The sequence below is a fragment of the Apium graveolens genome, chromosome 3 (assembly GCF_009905375.1).
Source record: "Apium graveolens cultivar Ventura chromosome 3, ASM990537v1, whole genome shotgun sequence".
In the NCBI taxonomy this organism is placed as follows: Eukaryota; Viridiplantae; Streptophyta; class Magnoliopsida; order Apiales; family Apiaceae; genus Apium; species Apium graveolens.
The window spans coordinates 287,367,659-287,371,168 of NC_133649.1; positions in this window are offsets into that span (position 1 = coordinate 287,367,659).

Sequence of the window (3,510 nt, forward strand, 5' to 3'; positions counted from 1 at the left end):
AGGAAACAAAGAAAAGAGATAAGGCTGAAGCTGAAGAAAGAAGAAGGAAACATGATGATGAAATAGATATGTTTATAAAAAGATCAGAAGAGTTGAAAGCAAAAGGATTGAGCAGAATTTCTAAAGATGACAGATTTCTAAATATTAAAGTTGGTGAACTCTCAAGATTCAGGCTAGAGTACCTGAACCAAGGGTACCCTAAGGTAGTAAGGCAAAAACTTGTGGAAGCTCTAAGTGGAACACTCATCATAGAAGAACTTGAAATTCTTGAGCACTTGAAGGATAAACTTAGAGAGGAAGCAGATGTAAAAACTGTCTTTACCTGATTCCTGTAATCCTGGAACTTGGTGAATCTTATGTTGTACAAGTTATAATTTTATCAAGCTTTATGTTTTAATCTTATCTTCGATCAGTTTTAAAAATGGGCTTAGTCTTGTTAACGGGCATGAATTTGTGTGAAGCAATCTTCTCAAAAATAGGGGGAGATTGTTGTAAAAGAAAAGCCTGTACTTTTACAAGACCAAGACAACTTGTCAACCCTAAGTAAGTTGTATTGTTATCTAAATTTGTATTTTGTACTTGTAACACTTAAAGTCTGTAAAAATGCAAAGGAGCAGACTGGAGTCTTTTTTTTAAAACAGTATCAAGCCTAAGGATTCTATCTGGAAGAAGATCATGCCTCATAAGAATTTTGAAGAAGCTTGGAGTTGAATAAATCTGTTAGGAGAAAAATGTTCTAAGTCAAGATCTCTACAAGTCACAGATTTAATGTTATAGAGAAGTCATTCGAGAACTCTAGAATGACTTATCGAGAAGTCATTCAAACTCTAGAGAGTACCGGTGGATAAGCAACATCTACTCGAAGGATGAGCTATATATCCACTCGATGGATGAATAACATCTACTCGACGGATAAGCAATATCTACTCGACGGATAAGCTATACATCTACTCGATGGATGAGCTATATCTACTCGACGGATAAGCTATACATCTACTCGATGGATGAGCAATATCTACTCAACGGATAAGCAATATCCACCGGGAGTAGAGAAGTCAGGAAAGCTACTCGAGAACTCAAAAAGATATCTACAAGTCATTTCTTCACTAGAGAACTCAGAGTTATCGACATGTCAATATCCATTTGAGAACTCAGATATATCTACAAATCAAGTAAAGTTATGAAAACTAGAGATCTTGATGAGCTAAAGACCTCTACAAGCCAAACTCATTATGGAGAACTAGAGATCTCGATAAGCCTTAATACTAATCGAGATATCAAGTGTTTAAATGAATCAAACTAGAGATCTCGAAGTACAGTCTCAAAGTACAAAATTGTAGATCAGTTTAATATCCAAGATAAACAATCAACAAACAATCCAACAGCTGGATTGACAAGTCTACAAAAAGCAGCTTGAAGAGTGTGCAAGATCAATGGAGAATATTAATTGACAGAGGAAGATTAAAGTAAACATGGGATGCTAAAGATATGCTAATCCAGAAATGGAAGATTTGCTTTTCTATAAATAGAAATGACAAGTGACAGTTTAGAAAAGCTAATAGCATGTTTATTATCCACTCTGTAAAGCAGCAGTTAACTGAGTTATAAAGTTAACACTGGTCCTCTAGTTAGAAGTAACAATTTAGATAAAAATTCTTGTAACACTCTTGAGAAGAAGCTGAGCTCTTTAACTTCAAAAAGCTTAGAAATTTTGTAGCAAAGCATCTTAATTTTTAATACAAAATTCAGTTAGTTTTGAAGCTCTGTGTTCTTTATTTTGTGCAAGTTAAATTTCTGCATGAACACTTTTCTATACAAGATTTAATTTACTTTGTACAACCATTATCTTTCAAGAATAGTTTAAAATCAGAAAAACATATTTACCCCCCCTGTGTGTGATTCATTACCTAACAGCCATTTTTCCAATGAGACAAGATTTGCATTCTTCGTATGATTCAAAATCAAACTTATCCAAGTAACCATCTTTATGTAATTTGGAAATGCGTTTCTCATTTATGTGACTTAAACGACAATGCCAAAGGTATGTTTGATTTGAGTCTTTCATCTTAATACGTTTATTATCATTAGTTATATTATAGACATGAGTATCTAAATCAAGAATATAGAAACCATTAAACAAATGTGCAACACCATAGGTAACATTATTGAATGAAAAGGAACAACTATTATTCTGAATCAAAAATGAAAAACCTTTCTTATCCAAACGAGAAACCTAAATAATGTTTCTGCAAATCGCAGGCACGTAAAAATAGTTATCTAGTTCTAAAACAAGCCCAGTGGGCAACGATAAACAATAAGTCCCTACAGCTAAAGCAGCAAGCTTTGCTCCATTGCGAACTCGTAGGTCGACCTCTCCCTTCGCCAATGTCCTACTTCCCTGCAGTTCCCGCACATTTATACAAATGTGAGAACCACATCCAGTATCTAATACCCAAGATGTAGAAGTAGACAAATTGACTTCTATAACATAAATATCTGAATCAGAAGTAGCAACAACAACCTTCTTCTTCTTCAGATCCTCCAAATAAGCATGACAGTTCCTCTTCCAATGACCCGGTTTCTTGCAATAGTGACAATCACCAACCATTGGAACACAACCTTTAGGCTTCAAAGCCTTGGTCGGATCAGGTTTCGGATTGGCATTAGATTTAGATCCCATCTTCCTCTTGCCTTTCCATTTATCCTTTCATTTGGCCTTCCCCTTATTCACCATCAACATGGGAGCAGGGGATGCCTTCTGAACGTTGGTCTCAGTAGTTTTCAACATAGCCAACAATTCGATGGGGTTCTTATCTATCTCATTCATATTGTAATTCATCACAAATTGAGAATAGTTATTGTTTAAGGATTGCAAAATTATATCAATCTGGTGCTCCATAGCAATCGGGGCACCTAATTTGGCAAGATACTCCATATACCCTATCATTCTTAGAACATACAGTCCAACCGGATCACGTTCTCCCTGCTTACATGCATGCAACGATTTAAAAGTATCAAACCTCTCCTGACGAGCATGACCTTCAAACATACGTTTAAGGTGCTAAATCATATAATAATAATCCATATTCTCATGTTATTTCCGAAGTTCAGCACTCATGGTCGCTAACATGAGACATTGAACATCCGTGTCATCATCAATATGTTTCTGATAAACAATATGTTGAGCACGGGATGCTCCTTCAGGGAGAGGTGCAGGACGAGGGATATATATTACATAGAGCTTGCGCTCTTGTTTGAGGACAATTCTCAAGTTCCACTTCCAGTCAAGAAAGTTTGTTCCTGTCAGCTTGTCCTTCTTAAGGACTGTTCGCACATAGAAGTTGTTTGAATTGATTGCCATTTGATATCTACAATGTTTAAAATGCATAAGATAAATTAGTCTACATGTGATTATTAAATTATGTTCAAGTGATTATTCATATATATTTAAAATATATATCTCCCACTATTTTTATCAAATTAATAGCCTTAACTATTAATTCGGAAAGA